This window comes from Chiroxiphia lanceolata, chromosome Z (assembly GCF_009829145.1).
Source record: "Chiroxiphia lanceolata isolate bChiLan1 chromosome Z, bChiLan1.pri, whole genome shotgun sequence".
Classification (NCBI taxonomy): domain Eukaryota; kingdom Metazoa; phylum Chordata; class Aves; order Passeriformes; family Pipridae; genus Chiroxiphia; species Chiroxiphia lanceolata.
Genome location: NC_045671.1, coordinates 19940368 through 19968001, shown reverse-complemented (window position 1 = coordinate 19968001; position 27634 = coordinate 19940368). Strand labels below are relative to the sequence as shown.

The window sequence follows — 27634 nt, the reverse complement described above, 5'->3', positions numbered from 1 at the left end:
CTGAAGGCTTGTGTTTACTTGCCTACAAGATGCGAGGAACCTAACTTACATTCAGCAGGCAAATAAACTTGTGACCTTGTTCTAAAAATTAATAAAATACCAGCAGCACCTCAAAGGGAGGGGAAAGCGGGCATCTACTCCAGTTAGTTCAACACTGGACCTGCTTTTCATTCAGCATGGTCTGACTGCAGGTGGAGACTGCCTTCTAAAGGAGACTGACCCAAGATGCATGGCATCATTAAATTGGAAATGATGTTGGACATGCACCACAACTACACAAGTGAAAGGTGAGTTGCTGTGTCAAATTGTTTTAAAAACTCATTATCATTAATAAATACCAAGCTGTGTTACATGCACCATTTCATTAAAAGAACATAGCTAGAAGGAGAGCTTAATTATCTAGCTCTAGCAAAAAGCTCTAGGGGCGAATGGGAAATGTATAATTATTGTGCCAATATGGCACAAAATTTTCAAATTTTACACCTATATGTATATATATCCATTTTTAAAAAAGTATTTGCCACTCACTTTTAACAACGGTTACATTGTTTAAATAATTTAAATATAAGGCAAATTTAAATAAAACGGAAGCTTGAGGTTGATATGCTTAACAAAAAGAGAAGCAACTAGAAACAGACTCTTACAATGGAAAATATTGTGCAGACTTTTTAAAAGGAGGTGCCACCAGTTCTGTCTGAGGTTATAAATTACTCATTTCAGCCTTTGAATCTCACGTTTCACAGGACTGGCAGTACAATGCCTGATGGGGAATGGGCAGGTGGTGGGTGTCCCAATAGGGTGTCAGAGCACCTTGTCACAAGTAATGGTTTTGGATGGGGAGGTCTGGGTACCCCTGTCCTGGTGACACTGAGGAATTGGCTGCTGTAGCCACCACCGCTCACAGCCAGAATCCTCTCCAGCACATAGCAGAACTGAGATGCACAGTTTTCTCTCAGCTGAAGCCATCCAGAGTATTTATTTGATCACTGACATGCTGCTGAGAGTCTCCGTGTCCTCAGAGGCTCCAGTCTGTGCCAGGGATCCAGAGACATATGTTTCTCCTAGCTGTTGTACACCAGGGTTGACACACCTTCTTCACCTGCAGCTGCCTGTGCTGCAGTGTACTGCGGCTTGGGTACATTCAACTCCCACCAGAAATGCAAAATGAGAAGGTAGATTGTGAGAGCATTGCTGTGGGACTGGGAATAGGTTCTGCTTTAAGAAATTAAAGGGGTGCCCAAAGGCATCCTGAGCTGCTTCTGTCGCTGAATCCTGCCTGATCAGGACATGGTGTCTCAGGAGGCTGTGATCTGCTCAGCTCTGCCCTCAACACTACCGCCTGGAGTTGCAGTTGTGATTTATTTTTTTCTGCAAAGCTGGGGGCAGGTGAGTCACGCTGCAAAACAGCAAAGGAGTGAGAGGCCAGGCCTATACTCAACTATGCCCAGGTATACCCAGGTCTGCACTGTTTTCAGGTAGCTCCACTGGCAGCCAGAAGCTACTATTTCAGTGACCTGCAATAAGAAATAAGCAGTCATGCAACAGGCAGCCCCTCTGCAGGGGCACTGGGTACACAGAATGTTCATGTGTGAATCAATTTTGCCTCAGCAGGAAACTGCAAGCCATTGGGACAGTCACAGAAAGAGAGAGACACATTGTAGCTTGCTGAATTTACAGAGATTCTGCATGCAACGACCCAGAACTTCCAAACCTCTCTTAGGCTGACCTCTGAGGGGCTTTGGTCTCTGGGAATGGAAGGAAGGCAGGAGGGCTGCAGTGCTGCTGTTCCAGCAAGTAATGTTTAGGCAGTGCACAGGAGCAAGATGGAGTTGAAAAGGAAGAAGGATCTCCAGACAAAGCATGACTGAGGTCACAGCCTTGCCACCATCCGCATCACAGCAGGTGTGAGGAGAGGCAGGAAACAGCCCACTCCTGCACTTTAGCAACTCTCCACCTTTCTAAGAGGATACCTCTGTCATCTATTATTTTCCAACTGACTTGCTCTAAAGTCCATCCAGAGAGTTAAGAGGTACAGAGGGAGGAAACACAAGCACAGGGTGAGATGGCCCAAATTCGAACCTCCAGCTTCCCAGCCCTCCAGGTAGCGGTGACACGATTGGTATAAGCTACATGGTGCAGCAGAATTGTGCTTGGGCACAGCTAACAAAAGACAGTAGAGATTTCAGCTGCAGGAGCATTACACTGGGAGCAACTGGAAGCAATTCTTAAGGTGCCTTTAAAATTATAGCAGAGGGTGTTTTGAGTTCCCTGTGAGCAAAGATAACAGGAATCACTTTCCTTCCTGTCTCAGTTGTGTAGAGTACATGCATTTCACAACTGCTACATTAGCTAACAGGATCAGACCTATCCAGACATTTAGGTACTGACTTCCTTCTGAGTTCAATGTCGTATTGGATATACAAATAAGGAAGATCTTGACGTGTAAATTCCCTTTTGGATCTGACTTCTAGCTTTCCCATTCCAATGTTATCCCATTTGCTCTGACCTCACACCTCTGGAGATATAAAGACTCAGAAGAAGAAAAAAAATTAGATACACTCAGCCAGTGGTGCAGTTCTCCAACAGAGGTCCCACAGGTACCCCCAGAGGTAATCAGTTGCAACTCTGCAGAATGAAATCCAGCCCTGGATTATCTTAACACTAGATAAAGCCAGTGATGATTAAATAGGCCAATGTTTTTTAAAAATCCATTCACACATCCTTTACATTGAATGTCTGCATTCATGAAGACTACAGGCTCTCTATTCAGTGTGAAAAGCAATATCGTTTGTAATGCCTTCTAAATTTAATGTCATAGATATCTATTGTTCAGATACTATGGGATAAGGGGGCTCATGAGCTCTCTCTCTCCTGCTCCTCAGAATTGGAATACCTCACTCAAATGCTTTTTAACTCAGCTCCTTGCTCAGTTAGGGACAGGCTTCACTGGTCGTGGGTCTTGTAATTTCTCATCCTGTTGAATATTTCCATGAAGACCAGTTCTTTTTCCTAAGTAGATCTTGCTGTACCTTTAAAACAGGATTATATGGCCCACAGGTCTTACTACCCCTCAAAGTGGAGATGAGAGATTCAGTCAATGGGCAGTCTTGAGAGGCAAAAATGGGAAGTGCTAAAGGTAGTAACTGTTCAGGTAAAAAAGCAGGATGGCAAGACTGAGGTCTCCTCCAAGCAGTACTGCCACAAAAGTGGGACCACACAGCACATTGCTGCACCAGTGGCACAGGAAGACAGCAGGTAGCTCAAAGCAAGCACTGGAATCAGAGCTGCCAGGAATGCTGCTGTGTTGCTTTTCCTGAGTTAAGATACCCAGGCAAGGCAGTTCACCGCACTAGCACTATACTGCACCCAGAATACATTATTTTCCGTCATCTGCTAGCCCAACAGAGATTACCCTCCACCAAATAACAGCAGGCAACCTTCCTCATTGTACTGTACCAATGCCATTGAAAATTCCCTTGGCACTTTCGTAAACCCATAGCACTTCTCCACCAGGTGAGATGCTTCAATCTCTACCATGTAATGTAGCTGTTGAGATTAATTAGGTGCACAAAGCAATGGACTCACTGCCAACTGCAGGTTATCAGGATACAAGCACTACATGACTGAACAGGAGAACACTTCTGGGACAGAAGATGGCTGGCCAGGTCTATCTGGTGGTGCTGTTTTATCTGGAGTGGTAGCAGTAGCTACAAACATAAGGGATGTAGGTAAATAGGCCAACAGTACCACTGGATACTCAAAGATTGTGGTCATCCTGGGCTGGTTCGTACTGCACAAACACATTTTAGTTATAACCTGACTCTCCCTGCACTGATTAGGAGAGGTACCACCCATTGCACTAAGTTTGTAGTTGTAGATATGTTGTAGACTTCATCTCTTACCAAAATTAGTCCTATGTGGCTGACAGTACCAGCTATGTTAGTTCCTGCATGGTTCCAGGACTGCTGACATGGGGCAGTTTCACAGTGTGGCTGGGTACTGGCTGCCATGGTCTTAAACCATGCAGTGCCTCCTTAGCCAGTGTAATCTTGGTTGTTGAGTTCATGTCAGATGGGACAGGGTGAATAGGTATTTAAGTACACAAACAGGTATCTAAGGTAAAGAGGAAAAGCCAAAATGTGCTTTTGTGTTGTGCCCTCTGGAATGGGAGTGCAGACAGTCAGCACAGGGAATTCCACCTTTTTTGTGCAAACCTGTCCAAGCTTCAAGCCCTGGCTCAGTGAGGATCTGCTGGAACTACAAATGAACCTGGCTTCCCCGCAGCTCCAGCTGCAGTAAGCCCACCAGCCCGTGGCTCGTCAGGGAAGGCGGGGAGTATGGGACGACCCCCTCATTCCCCCTGCCCCACCATATTTTGATCCTCCTGCTGTGGTTATCCCTTTTCTTTGTCCCTACTGTAAGAAGTGAGTGTACAGCTACTGGCCATACGTCTCTTCTTCAGACCCAGCCACAGAGTGGGTTTCTACCAGCCGAGCTGGAGATGGGGCACTGGCAGAGACTGAAAGCAGTGGATGATATTTTGAAAGGGATTTAAAATCAGAAAGAAAACAAGCAGCTGATGCTTTGCAACAGGATGTTTGCTCATGGGAAACCCAGGTTTGTGAGTTCTGCAGCTTGCAGACCAGCTTCTTGAAACACAAGATATGAATCTTCCCTACCTTTGGCTGACTAGTGGAAATGTGAGAGTATGACTTAGAGAGGAGAGGATGGAGAGAAAAAGCTGGCTCCTCTACTTCCAAAAATTATTTGCATAAGGGTGTTTGCTTAGGTCAGTGTTAATGATCCAAGGGTTTGGATCCTTGGGTTTTGTTTTCTTTAAAATTCCCTGATTGTAAGTAATGTCTGTATGTAAGAGATGTGTACTGTCCCTCAAGTCTCTGTGCTAAGAATCCATCAGACACGGGAGGGCTGCATGCAGCAGCAATTGCCAAGAGTCTTGTTTTTGAAGATGGTCTTAAATCTCTTCTCTGCCATGCTGCAGCTTAATTTGTCTTTCACCTGAAGCTTATAACATATGTGTACTACATCTGCATGACCAAAAGACACTTGCCTATGGTGTCTGGAAGTGGGGGATAAGCCAGTACATTGCCCTCCAGCAGTAAATCAGGTCCACCAGTTGCAATAAGCAAGGAACACTATAGCCATGTCTTTTTCCAACACCTAGCAAAATGAGGTTTACTCCAAGACTGGACTCCAAGTCAGGCTTAAGTTGAAGTAATAAAATAGTAATATATAAAACCAAATAAACCTTAATGGGAATAAATCCATGACTCTGAATTTACCAATACCCAGTGTAGGTTCACAGGAGAGGATCGCATGCTTGCTGGGATTTGGTTGAAGTACCAATTTTTTCAAGCACCAGACATTTCAAGGAAACAATTTTGAGGGGAAGGAACTGAACACACAGAGGTATCTCATGGTTTATTTAGGGTAAAGGTGTGGACCGTCCACACTGAGTGTTTTATGAATAGGAGTAGTTGTCATTAGTAGTTGTCATTAGTAATTGTCATTGTCCCACAACCCAGTTAATTCAGAAAATGGGATGAATGGGATGGTGAACTCCTTTTGAGGCCAGACATTTCACCTGCAGTGATGCTGGCTGGGGCTTGCAGCTCACTCCTCCGTGAAGCTCTGGATGCCTCATATTACTTGTTGGCCCGAGAAAGGAAACAAAGAAGTCAGGCTCAACCAGACCTGAGAGATGTAAGGGGACATTGTTCAGTGGTAGCAGCTAGCAACCTTTTTTTTGGCACTGGTCCCCCAAGTCGTAGGTTCTGCTAGATCTGCTTTGCCTCTCTGGACTCTGGAAATCCCATTGGACTTGCCATCTTCTCTAGGCAATCTGCAGTCCTTCATTTATTTCATCATTTTCTGCACCCTTGCATCTATTTTGCATGTGAAGCACAGGTTGTCTTCCTCCATGCTGTTGCAGCATTTGACACAAGGAGGTCCAGACCTCTTCCGGGCTCCTGCATTACAAAAATAGAGTTTGTCCCTTCTGCTTGTTTTTGCAAACAAAAATGCGTTATACCAACTTCAGTGGAAACATGCTTCCTAAGAAATGCGGCCAAAAGGAAAGGTCTTACTGCACTTCACCAAAGTCTAGTGAAACTAATGCTTTGTTTAGGTGAGGAGTGGGTGCTCAGCAGGCAGTGGTACAGCTGTACTTTTTGTGCTTTTGGCTTCCCAAGAGGTATCCTTTGTTGACTAGATTTACCACCTACTCATAAAAGTAGGGTTTAAGTTAGGGTTTAGGTACTTCTTGCTGTGGAAGTAGCAAGCTAGTAGCAAGCTTTTGTCCTTCTCTTCCAGCACACTCCCAGCACGAAGCCAAAGCATGACTCCTGATAGAGGCAGGTTGGGGATGTTTAATGGAGAAGCCAACGTGAGACAGGAAGCTCTGGTGCAGCAGCAGCTGTGCTGGCACAGGACATTCAACAACACCACAGTGTATGTGTTCCTGGATATGGCAGGGGACATTAGGCAGCTGAGTACCTCACTAGGCAAATTGCTGAGAAAATCTATTCATGCTCCAGGACAGCTATTGAATTTTTGAAGTCTTCCCTCTACCAAATGCTTGCCCAGGGCTATAGCTGGACTACTGACAGAGAAGTAAAATGCCATATTAGCACTTCCACACAATTCAGTCAGGATGGTGTGGCAGAATGAGTGGAAGCTGCTACAATACAGCACCTTTACTTTCTGCTTATTATTCTTTGGGCAAAGGTGGATGGAGAGCTGTGCTCCTGTGCTCCCTCACTATTGAGTTTGTAAGTGCCCGGCTGGACCTCCTTTGGTCCTTTGGAGAGAGTGCACTTTCTCCTCCAGGTAAATGTTTGTCTGTTTTTCATTTAAATATTAATTTGTGCTGTCACAATGTCATATGTAATATTGCCACTCTCTGTGAGGATTAGAGTTATTAGGAGTCTCAGAATTCACTTTAATCAGTCAGTTCAATACTGCTGAGATTTACAATTTACCCTCTCCCATGCAACAGCCAGAGTTTTTGACATGCTAACAAAGTTGAAATGAGTTCCTTCATCTTAGACAAGGATAATTAATCTTCAAACACTGTTTATCTTAGCCCAAAAATCCCCAGAATTCAGAACCAAATTCATTTAAAGTCTAAATCTGCTTTAGCTAGTAACTGGTTAATCAACAGGCTTGATGTGCAATTATATGCTTTGTTCACACTCCTTAAAGTCTTAAAAAGACCATCTAATACCTATGTTGCTTTCGTTCCTATAATTAGACCATGTGACATGCAATGCTGTATGTATAGTGAACAAATTCTTTTCTAGAATAATTTCCCTGGGACTGTTTCCTACAGGTGAATTTGGTATTCTTTTTTAACTTGAAAAAAACTTTCATATGATTTCTTGGTTATTTTGGTTACCTGTGGCTAATTTAGAGATTGTGCAAAGAGTTTTATGATTTGAATCTTTGTTCTCTGCCTGTTACTGCAGAAATCTACACTTTTTTTTTTAAAAATTTCCTTCATTTGCATATGACATAGCTGTAATAGTGAAGAGATCCTTGCTCCCTCCGAATATTGATAGGATGAGGAAAATTCAAGATACTGTCATTCTTCCTGTCTTTCAGAAGAGACCAGCCACAAAATCTATTAGTTGGTGTTATTTTTCTGGACAGAAATTATCATTGCTATTAGGAATAGAAGTCTGAGGATAAATCAGATAAGGAAATTGTGGTCTCTTTAATACAGAGTTGTGGGCCATCTTTGTTTAGTGGATTCTGTCATAACGCCATTGTGGTCAGTGGTCAATGGTTTTCATATTTCTGTTCACAGGAATTTCCATCAGCTTCATGAATACGTACATACTGGTAGAGATTAATATCCTCTCTTCTTCAATAGTCTCCTTGCTGAAGCGTATTAAAGCCCAGCATTTAATTCTAAACTATTTAATCTATTTAAACATGGTTTAACTCTATGCATACCTAAATGTATTCCATCTTTCATTTTTGTTAATAACATATAGATTATAACTCCGAGAAACATTTCAACCCCTTTTCCTTCTGGTGAATGAGATGCAGGAGAGTTTGGCTGGCAACACCTTACTGATATCAGTTCTTAGAGGACAGCGGAATATCGGGTTTAGAAGTGTTTTGGCCCAAACCTCTGGATATGCATGGATACATCCTGCTATTTTGCAGTGTTCTTAAAAGTGGAGCATTTGGGTATCTGTAAAGCACTTAGGGCCTGTGGGTCCTTTCTTTTGATACCTCCTCATGAACTTCAGCAGCATGGAGGAAAAATTAAAAGGGGAGACTGCTGAAAGACTTCAGATGAGCTACACCAGATGCAAAGGGGAGGCAGCAGGGAAGCCTTTTCCCTTGTTAACAGCCAGACAGCTCTAACACACACATCTGCCCTCAGTCCCAGAAGCGTGGGGCATGTGAACTGCTTGGGGTCTGAAGGAGAGATGGAGGCCAGTGAGTGGCCTGGAGCATCAATTCCCACTGTAGGCATTAGGAGATGCTATCAATGGCCTTTCTGCATGTCCAGTAGCTCCCGCATCATGATGCCGTAAAGTGAAGCTGGTGAATTAGCTAGATGTGTCTTGGTGAAATTTCTAAATCTGTTCAATATCAGATTGAGAAATGAGCAGCAGCCTGGGGGTTGTCGTTGTTCTGAGTGTACCCCTCAGCCCAAACTCATCAGTCAGGGACTGAGTCAGCTTTCTTGGGAGAAGGACAAGGTCAGGCACACCAAAGGCACTGCCAGAAAGAGTTCTTCCCTTCGGGAAGCAACATTTTTTAAGATCTTTACCCATTAAAAAGTTTCCTAGCGATAGATTTCCAAAGGTAATGTCAAAGCACGTAATAGATCAATAAAATAATTGCAGCTACCATTTAAATCCCTGCAGCTGAAGAGGTTTCTCTCCCTCTCTACCAACCCAATGAATCCTTTTCTGACCATTTGCTATTGTATCATTATTTTTGCTAATCTGACAGTTCTTCTTGCTTACCCTCACTGCACTGTATCTCCTTGCTCCTGAATGCTAGTATATGTGGTAGCCCATGTTTCTCTCATTTACTCATCTTGCCAAAAAACATACAGAGAATTTCTCTACCTCCCCCACCTAAAGAGTTGCTCCTTCTGCCCTAGTGCTGAGTCTCATCGAAGTCCCTGGAAAAGGTGTCCCTGGGCTTGCAAGGAGCCATATTTTTAATCTTTCTCCCAAGCAGTGTCACAACTAGGAGCTCAAAGTTTTAAGCAGAGAAGCAAGTTGGCCTTTCCTAGAGGTCCCCTCTGCAGCCAGAGGATAGAAGCAAGTAAGACTCAGCAGCTCTGAGTTGCACCTCCCCAGACACACTTCTGAGGCTTCCTCTCTGAGGTGTCTTCACTCTCCAGTGGGGAGGTTACAGGTCTGTTAAGTGCAGTGAGAATGATAAGCAGAGAAAATCAATTTTAAAGCTCGGCGTACAGGAATAAATGTTTGCTCTTCTGAGCAAAAACCAGAATTTTCTGCTTGTTTATGGTACTGAAAAATGCAATACGGAGAAAGAAATACAAAGGGATTTTTTGGAAGTGTATGGCTCTACTGTGGTGCCTCTCAGCTTTACAAGCCCAAGCCCTGGGGCTGGCACTAGGCAAAGATCTCAGGACATACTTGGCTGCTTCCCTGGACTGTGAAGTGGAGCCCCAGGTAGAGCCTCTGCCTGCAAAACCCATGTGTCAACTTTCTCTTGTCCCGTTTCACCATGTGTAGCACTGGCTTTGGAATTACAGAGCTGTAAATCTGTATTTCCTTTTATTCAGTTGCCAGCTTCTGAGCCTCTATGAGTCACATTTTCAAGCTTTTTTTAATAAACACTGGGATAAAAATCATTCTTGAAATGTTCTTAAAAAGACTAAACAAAGCAAAACACAAATGACAGCTGCAGTTCTGTAATTTCCTACCTTGTGTAGAGAAATTCTAAGAATATACAACTGGAATATGTGCTAAGATCCTGGAAGATGGAGATGGCAGAGAAATTATATTTTGCTGGATTTCATGAGTATACAGTAGTCCCATTCAAGCTATTAGGAACAGAGAAGGAAGAAATATTTTGAAATTTCTGTATTGTTTCTGTAAGAAAACAGTTGAAACTAACTTGCTTTGACATTTTCATGATTTCACTTTTTAAAGAAGATATTACTGGCATGTTTCTAAGGGTGAAAACCCTTTATTCTGGCACGTAAACAAGTTGTTAAGAAGGTCAGTGGCATCTTTATGTTTATATAGCAGAAAATATTCACAAAATATTTCACTTAAGCTTTGTAAAGAGGAAAAAGGGTTTCTCTCCCTTCTTCTTTTTGAAAGGTGATATTTGGACTCAAGGACCCTTCCAGCTTGAAAAATGGTGTGCGGAGTGATCTCTCAGGAGACCTGGGATTTCATTATCCAGTTTTCACTCTGCAGCTTCACAGTCCCAGAGCAACCTAGGAAGACTTCCTTATTTTTACCTGAGGTACATCTTGCAGACACTGCAGAGCTTAAAGTTTTGTACCTACAGGACAAACGTGTTCAAATGTCCCTCATTTGTGTAGGAGGCTAAGTCTTGTAGAAGGGTACACTTTGGAGACTTAATCCCATTCCCATGCAAATAATAGAGCAAGGAGAGCTGAAACAGGACAGGTGGATATAAAACGAAACCATTCAGTGAGGGACAGGACGAAGGACCTTGACAGCCCATTACTGCTCGAGCAGATACCCAGATCCTTTGCTATGTTGGGCCCTAAACCACTCAGTAATTAAAATATTTCTGTAATATACAAGGAAGCTTGAGCTACTCAGCATTTCCCAAAGTCTCAGTTCATTCTTACCAAGGAGATACTAAATTAAAACTCCTAAGGACAGGCTATCTTTCCAGGGCTCCCTCTATTAGACAGAGACATGCTTTGAGGACAACCTTCCCTTTGCTCCTTAATGTTCCTATGTCCCACCTAGTCACAGATGGGAAGCTACAAGCTTGCAGAAATTACCCCTCTCTCCCCCAAAAAGTTGCAGCATCTTCTGATTAGCTGGCTCTTGGGTTCAGTTTGAAATCCCATTCCTTGCTTAACACTCTTCCCCACTGTATGGTAGGTCTTGGAGAGTTGGCCCCTGTTGTGCAATCTCAGTATGACTCATGCAAGCACCTCCACAGCCTTTGCCTTTGGGAGCCCTCTCCTTTAGAGTTCTGGTTCTGTGAGAGCTCATACTTCTCAAGGCTTCGGTGTTACCTTTGGAGTGACAGCTACCACAACGAACATGCTTCTGCAGCACAGCATCTCTGCAAACTTACAGTGTCCTTACAGTACACAGAAAACCTGCAGAAGAATTTGGATACAAAATAGTGAATTTAATTCTGAAAAAGAATCACCCAAAATTTCTACTTTTGACAGCCGCAGTGTCTCTAAGCCCATTTTCCTTGGAGATCCTTACACTTCTGTCATGGTTGAAATGTCTTAACCTTTAGGCTTTTGTTGGCCTCTGCACAATGATCCTCCTTAGAAGCGCAGAGGTGTTTCTGCTTAATTATACAAATATCCTTTGGAAAGTGTGCTTCTTTCCCTCACAAGTTCAGCCTCATTGTAGGTCCAAATTTGCAGATGGAGGCAAGTACCTTACAATGGTGATGACTGATAACTGAGGATTTTTTGTGTTCACAGCGTTCCCTAATGTAGGCCACTTTTCATCATCTAAAGTTGCGTGATAATGATGTCATTTTCATTACTTGAATGTTGAACCAGCAGCCACATATCACGGAGCTAAAATTACTGTTTACAGGGCAGCTAAATTGTGTTGCTAACCGTTTAAGGCAGCGTTTGCTTTGCTTTGCTTCTGGGGACAAAATGACAGTTGGACTTTCCTAAAACTCATAAAACAGGGATGAGAGTGCCAAGAATACAAATCTGCACTGTAGTCAAGGTGGGGGGGAAAAAAGGGGAGAGAAGAAAAATGAGAGAGCTATTTTTGTGTGAAGATGTGGTGACCATCAGATAAAAATGACAATGTTGTACTTGTCAGAAAATAAGTCACATTGTTGATCACCGGATAACTTTGATGTCATATTCCACAATAATTTAACTGAGATTCCATGGCAAGATTAATGGTGAAATTTTTAAAACATGCATGAAGAAGATCTTTCTTCTAATATCCATCTGTCAGACAGTCCTTATCTGGAGCTTATGTTGATTGATTATTATTGTGATTGAACTAGAACTAGAACATGACCTTTAAATAATAAAGAAAATTATGTAGATTCGAATGTGAATGGTTAAGCTTTTGGGTCTTTAGTAAACATTTTGAAAAATATTTAGGCCCTCAAATGGTTGTATATATATATGTACTCTACATTAATACATGCCTTTGCAGACTCAACCCCATTAATATGAAAAATCAGCAAGAAAAATCACCAAAATATGCTGTCTTCTCTATCACAAAAGACTGTGAATTAGGTTTAATGCATATTTCCAACATACAGGACTCACACTGGAATGAGTTGTTTATGAGATCCTATGTGATTGTAAGCAGGGCACATGTTTTGACTGAATGCAGAACAATTTGCTTTGAAAAAAGTGCTAGTTTCTAGTGTATGACATTGGATAAATGATTATACATACTTTGGAATGAATGGTGAGCGTAAATCTCACTTTGGACATCTAGTGAAATATTTGCAGCATATTTTAAACTAGCATAGTTGTGCCAATTCTTCTCTAGTTCTCACTGCCTACTTTGTGTTTTTATGGGGCACTTTGACAATGAAAGAAAGTTTGAGTGGTGCTGGTCCCTACAAGGCTGCAGCCAGCTGGAGACACCCTTTTGCTCGAGAGCCTCTATTCTGCAGCTGAAAGATGAAGAAATGCAGCAGGACTTTCAAATTTTGCCCTCTATTAATCTCCTCCGCAAATGAAGGAGGTTTACAGCACTATTGTGTGTTTGAGTCCACTGAAAATGGACTCAAAGTATTGAAAGCATCTAGGAGATCCTAACTCTTTCAAAGCATCTCATCCTGAGCAAGGTGATCAGGTCAAGTAGAAGGTGATATTCACTTCTATATTGTATTGCCTTGCACAGCTGAGCCATGGAGCATTGACAGAGGCAGATGATGGCTTAGAGGTCACAGTGTGTCTGCAAATTGATGGGTTCAAAAAACATGGATTCTGCCTTTCACGTGCCCTGACCAGCACTGCATTTCATTTGTACTCTGTCTTCTCTGTGTTTTGCTTAAAAGAGACTTTTTTTCCCTTCCCCAGAGCTATCACTAGGAAGTTTATGGAACTCAATTGCACCTGGATGAAATCCTGTACCATTATGTTAATCCCTTAATTGAAAGTCATAGCCAGATGAGAAAAATGAAACAGGAGACAGGCTTGGTCTATTAGGAACTGGATTGGTACTCCGAGAATTTGAAACAAGAATGCACTACCTCCCTATGGAATGAAGCTTCAGGTGCCTCCAAACCCACGCCTGAGGTGAGCTGAGTAAGATAGCAGACACCTTATTTTCATGTGAAATTCTGCTCCCAGCTCCTCACCTTTTTTCAGTGGCCAGTTACAAAAACAGAAGAGGAAACGGAGAGGCAGTAGAAATATTTCCCCGTTTTCTCCCCAGGAAAAAAGGCAGGAGTAATGAAAGCAGAATTCCCCCTACCTGTTTAAACTCTTGTTTCTTTCCTCAGGCACAGTGGTTTTGGCAGCACATGTTTTTTTTCCGTCCATAATAAACCCTGAAATTCTTAAAAGGTTGCATTTAAAATAAGAGATTTGTCAGTCCAACAAAATTTTAGGGAAGGGTTTACAAAATTGATAAAAATATATTTATTTCCTCTTCTTTCTCCTGGATCTTATTCAGGTTTCCTTTTTTTGCATTTTGATCTTATCTGGGCTAAGTATAAAGAAGGTGTAAAAGAGAGCAAATAAGACTTAAGGGTTTGTAAGTGAATGAGTTGCATGTAAGTGGGAGATATTGTGAAAAGCCTGATTTTCGGAAGGGAGTGTAAAGGGAATGGAGGTGGAGCCCTGACACTTCCTTTTGATCCTGGGAGCAGAGGCTGTGCAGCATATTAGATGACTTTTATGTGGGACACACGTAAAGGTGGCATAAACCAGATCCAAATGGCTGAGCTTCATAAATTCTGACATGGGTAAGGCTGTTCATGCCATTCACTCTCAACAGTTTTATAAGTCATATTTTAAGCTATTGGAATTGCTTGGAAGAATTGGACTTGAAAAATTAAGTAATGTTCAATCATTTAGGTTAAAATGGAAACCTACTTTTTAAAGTTAAATATCTAAAGACCAAAATTACATTTTGTATGCAATATGGTATGGGAAACAGGCTCTCTCAGCGTCCTCGACAGCCCAATAGGAATGAGGGTTTGGACACTTCGATGTTAGGTGTAAAATGGAACACTTTATTAACATGGCTCCTGCCTTTTATAGGGCAGGAGCAGAACTTGCTGGAACAAGGGGAGTAACTGGGGAAGAGCAAGGGTGGAGTATGCAAACTACGACCATATGGGGAGAACAAGGGGAGGAGTATATCTATGTAAGGAAGAAATGGCCATATAGGGTTGGTACTCCAATGCAGCAGCAACTGGCCAATAGAAATGCAGGGTTCAAAGGCATAGGGAAAATAAGGGAAAATAGGGGTACGATGAAAGGGAATAATATAATAACATAGTATAATAACATTAAAAAAATCCTAAAACACACTTTCTCAGAAACTGGATCCCAATAATATGGGAAAACATGAAAATAATAGTAAACAACCCTGTACAGCAATATCTGCAATTGACTTCAGAATATTGCAAATTATGTAGCTGTAACCAGGTTGTCATGAGTTTTAATGGCACAAGGAAGCATGATAGCACAGATTTATATCAAAGTCTGTTATAGCAGAGTCTTACAACAAGAGCAGAATGTATTTCTGTCATACTCAAAATGTCATCTCAGTCACAGACAAGACTGATGAGGAAAAATGATTAGATGCAGCGATTTCATTTATCTTTCTTTTCCGGAATGGGAATTTGATGATCTTCCTTTAGGTTTCAATACTTAAAACACAAATTTCCAACCACCACTGTAACACAAAGGAGATGAGCCTTCGTTTGTCTGATTTTCCTTTCATTTTTTACCCAACCACTGGAAATCAATGAATTTTTACTAGCAAAACAAAATATTTTTACTCTTGTTTTGCTCCCTGCCATAACACAGTACCACATTTCTCTGCTTAGTTATGGCCTGAACATGTGTCTCAGTTTGAAGAGACTGGAAAGTTTGCTGAAGAGGATGAGTTATGAGACAAACCAAACTCCTCTCTCTCAGCAATTGTGAATTCAAAATTAAGGGGCTTTAATCGAGGAAGTGTGGAAAAAACAGAAGAAATAACAACCCTTTATTAAGAAATATATGCATGTTGGCAAGAACAGCAATAGAACACAAAAAACCCCCCTAGGCAATAGTCCTGTACCCAAAAAGTCCCCTTCAAACAAAAGGAAAAAAAAAACCAAAAAAAGGTCTGAATGAATACTTCTCTGTCCTTTAGCGCAGTTCTAATCACGGTCGGCAGGGGGCGCTGTTGGGTCACCGGAGGTGCAGAGCCTGCAGTACCCTGTGTGACCTGCAGGGGGCGCTGTTGGGCTCTGGCGGTCACCGTGTGGGAAGGGGGGTCTGGGGGATTGGTCTTGGATTGTGGGAGAAGCCGAAAAGAAAACAGAGACCTTTCCCCCAGTGGAAGAAGGGCAGAAGGAAAAGCAGTCCACCCCCCACGGGACTCACTGTTGTTCTCAGATGACGGTGTCTCAAGGCTCCTCCTTTTCTCCCAGCGAACACAGAGACTCTCCAATGAAAACGCAGCAGGTCCGGGCTGGAGACAAAAGACAGCTCATAGGCAAGTTGAGGCCAGCAGTCAGGGCTGACCAGGACAAGAAGCCGGAAAGACAGACCTCCAGACCTTCTCTCCAAATGCCCGCACGTAGACCCCCACCTCCGTCCGAGAGAGAGAACTCTGCTGTCCGACCTCTCCCCTTCCGAGAAGAACCCAGTCACTCCCTCCCAAAGCTCCTCCCCTCTCCCCCCAGCCTCTTATGGGCCATTTGTTAGGAATGCAGTCTGACCAGGCAATACTTTTGTAAGGCTAATTGACTCCTTTCCCCCTTTCCATTCAAACTGTGTCTTTCCTACAGTGGGGGGGCAGGGGGAAGAAAAAATTCTCCTGGATTTCTAACCTATAACAATATGGAAAGAAATCCTTTCAGCCTCAGCTCTACAGATGAGAGGTTTTGTGTAAGGATCTCTGTCAGCCCGGCTCTTCTGGCTCTGCATCCTTGTCCCGCACCACTGTGAGCAGGACTGCCAAGGCCTATAGACACTACATTCCTAGAGATTTTACAGAACTTCAGAGCAGCCTTCAGACATATTGATCTGCTGTTAATACTCATTATAGTCACCAAAGAACTTCAAAGGTCCCATACCCCATATTGTCATCTTATTTCATAAAATTTTGGCAAATTTTAATGCACAAATACTATGAGTATTCCTAAAAAGACTTTACAGTCTTTTTTCTCTCACAGGTGAGATTCAGACACTGTTACTTTTCAGGAGCTTATAACTGTTATTGGCGAATTGATATCACAATTTTATTAAAACTGAAAAAACCCCAGCTGTAGTTTATGTTCTCTAGTGGGAAAAAGGGCAACAAATAACAATTTTGCTTTCCCTGTATTTGCTTATTTCAGAGCATGTGCTTTTTAATGAATTTCTTCAATTTGAATATTTGAACTAAATTGCTCTGGGTAGCAACACGCCCCCACAAACCCACACCCCAAGTCCTAAATCAAATGAATCAGATATTTAACCCAAAATCAGACGATTGCAACTAGTTGGGTTTACCTTGTAGAACTTTGTATGTGTGTTTGTTTTCCTTCCAGAAGAGAATGCACACAATCATTTGAATATTACTGGTTACCCCATTCCTAACAAGAGAAATCTTCCATCTTTTCTGAAGAGATGCTTTGCCATTATGTCCTGGATTGGGTTGTAGTAGTTGGCCTTGTGATTCCTGCATTGGCATCATAACTGCACAGGTTCTCTATTACTTACGACTCCCTAGGTAGGTGAAAACATGCCCTGTCTCCCCATTTTTCATTGACTGACATTTTGGGGGGCGCTGGGAGGAGAAATCAGCATACAATAATTCTATATGTTTTTGACATTGTTAATGAACTCAGAGCATGGGAAGTGCTTATGTCTAGCTCCTATCCAGCTTCTCCCATTTGTGTTGCATGCCATGTGCAGATTCATGAAGTGCTGGGTATCAGCCAGACAAAATGCTGTCCCATATGGTACAGATACACCGGTGGAGTTTTAGAGCAATAGAAAGGAGCTTCTATTCATCATTCATCAATGTCTTCGTGCTGTTCGGAGAGTAAACATTTACAAAAAAGTAGGAGGTTGTTATGTTCCTGTTAGCAACTACTGTACAGAAAAAGAAAATTCTGACGTGTATTGTGCAGGCTGTCAAACATTGCATGACCCTGATAGCCCTTCTCTGTTAAATTCAGACATCTACAGCCATGTGGTTCAGAACCCACAGTGGTAATAGCAGCTCGAGACCCAAAAAGGTATAAGCAAGCATTACTATCACCACAGCCACATGGCAGAGATGTAACGCATTGTAATATTCCCCCTCTATGTCATCCATGCACTGGGTTAAACACCTGTTATTGCTTCACAGATTTTGCAAACCCGACCAGGAACATCTACATCTGGTTATGTTTTTCTGAATATATTTCTTTTCAGTTATATGGCACTAAAAGCATTGCATGTCTTCATTTGATTTCATTTTGCAAATTTGATGTCCCTTTCACAATAGCCCTCATCAAAGCACAGAGAGTCCCTTCAGAGAAAAATCACCCTGACAGAGAGGCTACTTCTCAGCATGTGAGTGTCTCATTGCACAGTGAATCTCACAGAGAAGTGAAAATGCACCAGCTGGCCTATGGTCACGAATGAACCTTTCAGTGACTGGGGGAACAGGTTATTTAAGGCTCTGGGCCTACATGGATGTTCCTATGACTGTACTGATGGGCACAGGAACACTTTAGGCTCACAGTTCTGTCTCTGTACCTCAATAGCTCTCTGGCTTCCCTCTTAACATATCAGCTCTTCCAGCACCCTAGAAAAGACAGGGAGCATGTAGGCTGGGTGAGAGAAATACACAGTTTGTACAATTGAAGACTCAAGCTCAAGTCAAGAGAGGAGGAGTGCTGGCAAGCGCCTCTCTGCTCTCTGTCACCGACCTTGGGCTCACTCCTTCACTTTCAGACTCCAGGCCTTCAGAGAGCCTGCAAACCCCATTTTTTCTCCTGAGCACACAGGAGAAGACAGGTTAATGGAAAAGGTTATGGATTCATAGAATCATTAAGGTTGGAAAAGACCTGCAAGACCATCAAGTCCAACCTTTGACCAAGTACCACCATACACACATCCTTTCTGTAGAGTGTTGTCAAGATGCTGTGTTTATCACAGGTATGTGCAGTTTAGTGTATCTGGCATCTGGTATCACAGTGCTGGGAGTTTTCCCCCTTGGTTGTATGTGTTACTAGAAATTAGGCTGGAGAATTTGCATTTTTCTCCCCACACACGTGCCAGTGAAGAGCATCATTCTTTCCGCATCATTGGAAGGAGTTCTCCTTCTGCAGAGTTTTGTCTAATTCTGTACAGCATGATCAAGAGGAGATTCAAGAGGTGCTCAGGTGGATTTTTTAAAAACTTTAGGCTCCTTTGTCCAGTGATGACAACATAAAGCATATTCCTTAAACTAGACAGAGCCTCTTGTCTGGTGATACTCAGTGCAGTCAGCAATAATAGAAGCAGAGAATGTGAAATAGCAAGTGCAAGCAAGTGCTACATGATCTAAACAGGTTTGAGAGACAGGAGCATCCTCACTGCTTCAGACTCTTCTTGGTTCAGAAAAAGGCTGATAAGATAAAATTTCAAGGTAGCCAGAAAGGTTATCTAATGCTACAGCGAAAGGCCACATGGGTTAAAATTCGCAGGGGGAGAATCAGAAAGAAATTATGTAGCAGACAAAGGAGGAGTGAGAGAGATGTGCAGTACCTTGAAAGGGACACAGCTAAACTGGAATTTAATGCAGCTCAAAGAGAACAGCAGGTTAAATTACACATTCCTTTGTGCAGCAGGGTGCACAGATTTTCTGTTGATTTTAGTATGAAATGCATATATTTTTTCTATGCAGCATGTAATAAAGTCTTCAAACCAGGAAATATCCATTTTCACAAAGGCAGCAGAGGTCTGAATTCATGGTCTTCTCATAGGTAAGCTGTAAGATTTGTGAGCTTGGATAACTGGCACTGCCAGCGAAGGTCACGAAAGTGAGATCACTCTATTGTACTAGGGGATTTAAGACTCGTATCAATTATGGACTATAATACAAAATGCTCTTTCAAGACAACAGTGCTAGTAATTTTGTTTTGCTTTTTGCTGGGAGAAGGCTTTGATAGACAACAGCTTTGCGTCATGTAAGTTGCGTTCGCAGTTCCAGTTGAGTGTTATGAGAATGCTTTTTCATATAGTAGTTTTTTCTTTTAAACTTTTTACAAACTTTATATACAACAGCAGTTTTAATAATATTGCCTGGTATTATTGTGAATTTCTAAGCAACTCATTTGGTTGCACAGTTGCTTCTACCAAATGCAAACTAATGATGTCTATGTGGCTGCTAACACTGAGGATACCAGGACAAAATATCTTCAAGAATACCAGATGTTTTGTTAGGGATGGCTTCTAAACCCTCTGAAATTATAATCTAAATGCACAAGAACTGTAAATGAATAAGCCAGTAAGGAATATAATACACATAGTAAAGTACCTGACTGAGATTTAGACTGGAACATTTCGAAAGTCAGAGAACTTAGTCCAATACACATCTGGGTTTCACTTGCATACAACAGACCTATGTGGGAATGTTAGTGTTTATTTACCTGTTAAGATTATGCTTATTTGGAGTGGAGGGAAACATTCTGATTAATATATGAAACAGTACAGTCCAGACACACTGTAAAGTGTCTTCAAAGAGATCAGCTTTTGGCTGAGTGCATCATCCACTTATCTTCTCACTAGCCTCTATTTTGACTAAGAGGATGCATCCTGAGGTCCAATAGCCACAGTGAAAACAGTCTTCCTTTGTGAGCATGACTATTTATGTCAAGGAATATATTCTGTTAAAAATGCAACCTCATCAAAGGTATCTTAAAATCAGTGTCCCTCCAAATTTTATGGGGAGATGGAAGAAATCTCATTAGAATTTGTGATAAGTTTCCCAGTACACTCTTTTTAGCAACAAAAGTTTAGGGTATGGTCAATAGGATTTCTTACACCTCTGAAAATAAAAAAACCCCTCAACAAACTCTTGGCTTTCTTTTTTCACTGCAATTAATTCCGAGCCAGTGAAGGAGTCATGACTGAATGGATTCATGACTCAATAATCAGGTTTTAGAAACCTGACTCCAGCAACATAACTGAAAATAATTTTTTCTTTCAGGAGCTGAACAATGATAACAGTGAATCCATGAAGCCATCTATACCAGGCAGTTAGCCTGGAAAGACAATGTAAATTCACCGTTGATCTGTATGTACCAGTTAAACCTTCTGTTAAATCGAGGAAGTGAAGTGCTTGTGGTGCTTGTTTTCCTTCATTGCCTTCTAGGACATCAACATGTGATGACTGCAAGATGAAGAACAGACCTCTGACATGACTACTGGCCTCAGAGCAGCAGAGTGGCGTGGTGGGCCTGCAAGCTGCAGGGCTTTCACTGTCTTTTCCCCCTTTCACCTTCTCAATTTCTATTTAAAAGTTGCATGGGATTTTTTAAAGAAGTGCCCAAATTAATTAGCGCAAATCACGACACAAATCATCTGACCCAGTCAAATGCCTAAGTGAAATGGTGTATTTTTACAAATTAACCATATTTAGATGCTATTTTGAAGACCCAGGCAGCACACACACTGAGTAGTTAGGACACGCAATTTTCTGCATTTATTTTACTGTTTACCAGCCAGCCCAAATTGGTGGAAGACTGACATTTCTTCCCAGTGCCTTGTGACAGTTTATGTTCATCAGCAGTAGGTTTTAAGTGGGTATCAGTATCGAAACAGTCAATCAGTATCGTCAGTAAGTGATGGCTTTACTGCAACTTGTCCAGGCAGAGAGACTAAGACCGTGGGAATACATTGAACTGCTTAGCCCTTATCTCTTAAGTACCCAGCATAGCTTGAGGGCTGGGCCATGATGGCAGCCCAGAATTTGGGGGTTGATAGCAATAGCTGTGTTTCAAAAGCTCGTACCTCCTGGCTGGGCTAACGGTGCTGTGGGGGGCTCGGTGGCCTTACCCACAGCAGGCCAGGACTGAAGCTGGGAGCACGATGGTGTGCCCAGCTCTGCTGCCACACCAGCGGTGAGCAAGAACAACTTGATCAAAAGAGGCAATGACATTTATAAGGAAGAAAAGAAAAAAAAAAAAGTCATGTACCTGGACAGTAAAACTGCAGATGGCAGTGACATTTAAGGGAAGACATGAACTATGTCTTTCAAAACCTGATAGTCATTTGTATATGTAGGCAGGTCTGGCAAAGCAAGTAAACGTTGAGACTACATGAAAACTACTTGTGATTAAACTGATATTCCAGGCAAAATCTACAGGGAAACAGACACTTTTTTGATTCAGAGGCTGCTAACAGCACATGACTCTGGAACAATTTATGAAGTAAGAATTAAATAAAAAAGTGTCTGGACAAAGGAACCCCTAAAGCCTGCCACTCATAGAATTAATAGAGTAGGGCCTCAGGCAAAGACAAAGCAGAGGACAATTACTTCAGATTTAATAGGTAGTGTTTGCAGCTGTACAATACATTTGATAACACTGTATTGCTTGTTCTAGTTTCTGAAAAGTTTAGAACTCAGGAATAAAATACAAATGGTTATAAAGATGAGTAATATTGAAGTGAAAAGCTGTAAGTCAGCTGCAAGATCAGCTTGTAGTCACAGAGATGCACTTGTTTTCTGGCATACATGTCATTTGCAGTGTTGTTTGTCTGGCATTGGTTCCCAGCGGATTGAAGAAACTAATGTTTGAGTAACAGAATATAGGATTTTAAAAATGGTCCTTGTAGTAACTGAACAAATAAGTGAATGCTGTGAGCAGCATGACTTCATCCTTTTGCACCATTGTAAAAAATATTTCTCTAAAATAAACTATAAATGCAATAACACGATGTGGGCAACATGAACCACAAGACCATTTGAAAATCTATCACATTGATTTTAGTATCTTTTTGAACATATATATGTTTAACTAGACAATAGAATTATCCAAAGTGCTACTATAGTGTCACGGTCTTGTACAAATTGTGCTCATCAGAGTTTGAATTTAGAGGTGAAATGAGAGTGGAGGAGAAGGGAAATTCCAGCCTGTGTTACAAAGTGCATAGGCAAGCTATTTTGAGGAATTGCCTCATACATCTTTGACACATGGTAAAAAACCCCTAAAGTTATTTAACTTTTATACTTTGACAATGTTGTGGCTTAAGTTCTCACTTGTGCTATCCCCTGTGATTTGTTCAGGGGGAACATTTTTCTTCCAGACAACTTCAGCAGGAAAATACTCTTGCATTTTCATAGGAAAGTGCTGTATTAATTCTGGCTTATTAAACTGTTCCAGCAGAAGATTTCATAGCATCACAGAGATGTGAAATGTCAAACATGTGCATACTGTATCCCATCACTCTGCTAATGCCTAACTACTCCCTGTGCTATGCAAAATGTATTGTAACTCCAGGGCTTGCCATAATCACAACTGAATATCTTTTTCTGGTGTTCAGTCTCCATTTATTTCTGCTTTATGTTCTTGAACACTGGGGAAGCTAGGCAGTAGTTGTGTGTATGATGGAGATGGGAAGAGCCAGGGACAGAGCATCCCCAACCTCCTCCTCCAGGACAGAAACACCAATTTCTGCTTTCTGTTGACTTGTAAAACTCCAAGTAAACCACAAAAATGTCAACATGTTCATTATCACAGTAATTGCTTTGTCTGGGAGAAATAATTCTTTTAAATGTTAATTTCGGTGCGAAAAAAATATATACTTTGGGTCAAGCCAGATGTAATCACTTCTCTTGACAAAAGAACCAAAAAACTGGTTCATCCAGTACGCCTGTTTAAACTCTAACACACTTAAAGAGATGGCTTATTCCCCAGTGTATCTTCCCAAGCATTTTCTTGTAATCAATATTTCTTCTTTTATTCAATCCTTCATTGCCTGTGGATGAAGAGAGAGAAGATACCAGCACTTTGGATCTAACTCAAGATTTCTGTTGTTCTAGTGAATATCAGATGAACACACCTCGCAGAAATTTCAGTTCGAAGGAACTTTCAATTTTGAAAAAAATTTGAATTCAAATTGTTGCAGTTTGAAAAGGTATAATTAATGTGTCTATGAGCTGAAAGTTTCTCTGGCAGACTTATTTGACATTGATTGACTAATGCACATCTTGTAGCACATAAAATTTATTTTACTAATTAGTGAAAATGGTAACTAAATTGATGCGTTTTCAAGCATAACAACATATCACTCTCTTGTCTCAGAAAATAAAATCTTTGGAAGCTGAGATATCTTCAACAGAGCTTTGTTGTAAGTTCTTTATTTTTTGTGAAGATCTATTACTCTCAAGGACTGACAGTCAGGAGGGACAGGCACATTTATCCTGGTGTCATACCTCCTGGTATGAGAACTCCTGGATTAATACCAGCGTTTCTGTAAGGTTCAAAGGTAGCAGGTTCCTGACTTGGCTCTGTATTAATAAAATATTAAAAAGAACTTTGCTTGCAGATTGCAAGACCAGGAAGGTTTGGATGCTGTGAATGGGGATGAAGAGAGAAAGTGGGCCCCTCCCTTTCACAATGGAGCTACATCCTGGGAACAGCCATGTCACCAGGTGAAGGAATTATGGGAAGAAGTGAATAGGCTACACAGTATTAAAGAAAAGGACTCAGTGATCTTGGTGGTTTGCTTCCAACTCAGAATATTCTGCGATTCTCTCATTCTCTGACAAAGTTGAAGGAGGAGCAACTCTGTGGTCCTTGTGTTGCTTCAGAACAATGATTTGATTTTCTGGATGCTGAATGACTCTACCAAAAATTCATGAATTCTGTGGCAATTATTGTTTTCTCTGGAGACTGCTATGAGATCATCAGAAATGCTGAATGTTATGTGTGGAGATCAGAGCTGCAGGGGACAAAAAATAACTGATTTATTGGAAAACCTAATAGCCGAGTAATATGTGGGAGGAGAAGAGAGAAAGGAGATGAAGACTGCAAGGATGTTATTTTGTCATTTCAATCTCATATTTGTTTTATTTATTTTTTAATACCAATGAGACATGTCTCGGCTCTTCCCTGGGACACAACGTGACCTCCCTGGACATCCGCCCTGTGGAAGGACAAGGAGGGTGAGAGGCCACTGATTTCAAAATGTAGCATCACTTTCTCAGCCCAGGAGATCCCACATCTATGGGGAAAAAATGGAGGAAAAACTCCATCTTTTTTCCTTCCTCCTGATCCTGGGAATGTAAGCACAATGCCCGGGACTCTGGGAAATCACCCAGGCTGCAATTCTGACCTTGGGGTTCCCTTATCTCCAAGACATTTGTTTCTGTCCAGAAGATGGGGGTGTTGCAGGGAGGCCATCAGTCCTACAGGGTGTATATGTGATGCCCTTGAGTCCCCTCTTTAGGGACCCTCTGTGGCTGCCAGATACAGGTTATTTGGTCTGTTAGTGGCAGCGTGACAATTTCCTTAACTTTCCAAGTGAAATTCCTCTGTCTTCTCTCCACTCTTTCTCTTGCTCATCACATGCTGTCAACAGCTGAGACACTATGTTTTGCTGTATTTCAAGTAGTAACATTGAGATACTGTTTTTGAGTTTAGAAAAAAAGAATGTGATCCAGAAAAATATGACTATAAAACCCAGTGAAGAAAAGCAATGTTTGTGTAGTAGCAGTGGGCTCATAGGCAAGTCAGAGGTCTTTTAAAAGTAATAATAATTACATTTGATGAAAAATATATACTACCGTGGAAGGGAAGGGCGAAAAACATAGCACTTTTGTCCTTGATCCAAGAAGTTGCAAGCACAGGTGGCATCATCTAACAAGTGATGGCTGGTCCTGCCACTGGCATGGCCAGGATGAGGGAGGTGTGGGGTTTGCAGGGAGATGCCAGCGCCAGTAGCCAGAGCCAGAGGAAGCATGCTCCAGCCAGAGTGGTGTGGAAAAGACAGGAGAGGCACCAAATTAAGTTGGAGTGGTGCCATGTAGCAAACTTCACACCTGTCAAGTGGCAGCAGCATCCACTGGGCAGTATTCTGCTGACCTTGCTTCTCACCCTCCCAGGTCCTTTGGATTTGGTTGGAGGGTCCTTTGAATTTTGTATGTGATGGGGTCAGGATTTTGATTTCCAGGGTAGAGTAGCATGTTCACACCCAGACAGACTGGGTGCCTGTAAGGTAAAACATACGCAGATATTGTTCCCAAGAATGCCAAGGTAGTGGAAGAATTAAAAAAAGGTTTATGTCAGATGCAAGGACCATTTCTTAAGGAAGATGCACGCACGGGGTCCTCAGGGTAAACAGGCAATGCCTCGCCTTCTCCAAGGCTTTTTCTATCTTCTCTCTCTCCTCCCCCACCCACTCTGGCCCAAGGAGGACTTGTACGTGTCTGCAAACATGTTATCTCTCTGCATATCAGGGAGATAGCTCGCTCACAGCTTCTTCCTGCAACTTTCTCTGAAATGTAGAAGGAAGGAAAAAAAATCTAACCCGTTTCAGGAGGCATTTTACAGTCCTCCTAAGCGAAATTGAGTTCTAGCTATCTGTCAGAAATTCTTCCAAAATTGTACCTATCCCTGTAATGCCAGAGGGGTGAAGCAGAGTGGTGGCCGCGGGCACTTGTGTGGTGCCCCCTCAGGTAACTCAAAGTGAGAAAGTGCAGGGTTGTATATGCTGCTATTCTGTCAGTACCAAAGGAGCTTCGGCTTTAATTGCTGTCTTTATAGATCAGAGCAGCATTAGCTTGAACAGCTTGTCCTTTTGGTCTGTTTTAGGTGAATCAACATGTATAAGTGCTTCCTCCCACATCATGGCAGTTATTGCTTTCGCTGCATTAAAAATGGCTCCCTATTTAGCTGTGTTGTTCAGAGGGAGGATCTGCAGTCTTGTCTTGGGTGAGGATTTAGCTGAGACACCAGAATAGCAAGATCTAGCAACAGAAGAGCATTGAAAACCTTCTGCAAGATCCTACTGTCACCAGTGTGGGGGAAAAGCCATGGCTCTGGAATGGGGTAAAGTGATCACAGGGGTAGTAAGAGAAACTGAAGTTCATTCCTTGCCTCCCGCAGCTTCTCATGGCACAGTCACAAGCAGGAGATGAAATCCTGCTCTTCTGCTCTGGCTAACTAGATGATGTGTCCTGCTAGATACCGAAGAGGAATCCCGGTATGATTAAGGTTGCAACAAGTGTTAAATGATTCATAGTGAAAAAGGTGTTGGGCTTTTTATTCACTGCAGTGCAGGGAAGCCTGTGCTCTGCCAGTGGTTGCCCTAGTAGTCTTGGTTTTGCAGTAAAGAAGAAACCAGGTGTATTAAAGACCTGCCATGTGTTGAGATCTCCACTTCTGAAGTAGCAGATCCCTATCCCTTTGGTCAGTAATTTATAGAGTGAGTCCTTCCCTCCCTCAGGCGAGACATGTACAATCCCACAGTATGCACCTCTTTATCAGTCATACAACCCTCTTCATGCACAGTGGCTTTTCTAGACCCAAAACACTACCAAAAACTGCTTTGTTTTGGGTTTTTTCCCTCCTCCAGTTCTGGATCTACTGAGCTTTGATGCAAAAGTTGGACTTGGAAAGGCTGAGATGATGACAATTCTAACACCAGGTTTGGATGCATCTTCAGCAAGGATGCAGCTCTGGGCTGCCAGGCACCAGACTGGGCCCTGACAGGACCAGCCTTCGCCTTGCTGAAGACTTGGGAATGAGATCAGGCAGTGCTGTCGGCAGAGGGGCTCGGGACAAACTGCAAACGACCAATGTGATCCACAAAATGTCCGCTTTATTTACAGAAAGATACCCTTTATATACTTCTACTACACCCCAGCATGTGATTTTTCTTCTATTATTAGTTACGTGAAAGTATTCACAATGTAAACATGCCCTTTTGACCACTTCTAATTGGATTATTGGAGGTGTCCACATGAGGTGAGGATATATGTTTACCTTTTGGGACTCCACCTCAATTTTGGCACAGATCCTTCTTTGTTTCAGCTTTAGAGTCTGAAGCCATGATGATTGCGTAGCTTTTTTTACTGTCTGTGCCTGGCCTTGTCAAGGCAAGGCCTACAAAAATGCAGAGGAAATTTCTCACACAATCCTACTCTCCCGACACCGTACCTTGCACTTATGGGGGTCTCTATCTATGCAGGAAACTTCTCTATCCATTATGCTCTACAAATAAACACTGCTTATTACAAATGAGCTGCTTCCTGTCCTTTAT

The 27634-nt window shown here is 42.1% G+C and overlaps 1 long non-coding RNA gene across 3 annotated transcripts; it reads left to right on the top strand.

Moving 5' to 3' along the window:
* LOC116780882 lies at window positions 1-22566 on the top strand. Of its 3 annotated transcripts, XR_004354690.1 has the most exons (4): window positions 1920-2057; window positions 13265-13483; window positions 16942-17123; window positions 20577-22566. It is a non-coding gene; the product is annotated as an uncharacterized LOC116780882 (long non-coding RNA). The 3 variants fall into 3 exon arrangements; XR_004354689.1 differs by lacking the exons at window positions 1920-2057; window positions 13265-13483 and adding an exon at window positions 1-287; XR_004354691.1 differs by lacking the exons at window positions 1920-2057; window positions 13265-13483; window positions 16942-17123 and adding an exon at window positions 1-287.
* The last annotated feature ends 5068 nt before the right edge of the window (window positions 22567-27634 follow it).